Source organism: Phalaenopsis equestris, unplaced genomic scaffold (assembly GCF_001263595.1).
Source record: "Phalaenopsis equestris unplaced genomic scaffold, ASM126359v1 Scaffold000113, whole genome shotgun sequence".
Lineage (NCBI taxonomy): Eukaryota > Viridiplantae > Streptophyta > Magnoliopsida > Asparagales > Orchidaceae > Phalaenopsis > Phalaenopsis equestris.
The window spans coordinates 588,627-589,249 of NW_018164555.1; positions in this window are offsets into that span (position 1 = coordinate 588,627).

Here is a 623-nt window from a genome sequence, read left to right on the forward strand (position 1 = left end):
TCCAACAGTTAGTGTAAAAGGGACTAAAATGCCCTTTACTCTTTAAGACGGGGCCGAATATGTAATTTTTATAAACTTTTTACCCCTCCAATCTTCTATAGATATGAGAACTTTATGATGTGAAAGAGACCTTTTTGGCTCCCCCACACTTGTAAAATCAAGCTTTATGAAACATCGAGGGTCCACGAGCCCAGAAACACCCTATCCCCCCTCCCTTGCTGGGGAAGTCTTCCTCTCATCTTCCTTTTCTTTCCCTCTCTCAATCTCTTTCTCTCGGTCCAACGCTTCATTCATTGAACACGATCTACCAGATATATTTAGATTCAACATCCTAAAAGGTGCGGTGAATGTGGATCGTGCTGTGAACAAGAAGACGAGCAATACCAAACAAAAACTCTTCAGAGAAACGCTCATAGCCAAAAAGCCAAAAGGGAAACAAACTTGCACTACAATAGATTTACTCCATTTACTCCTTGTCACCGGAGATCACCAAGGCACTGTGTCTTTCCCTTTTGCCAAAGAAGAAAAAGAAAAGTTTTTTGGCGGGTTCCTATACATTAAAAACTCGTACAAGTTCTCTTCACCTTCTACATTTTAATCTAGCTATATTTCCACAGCTTTAG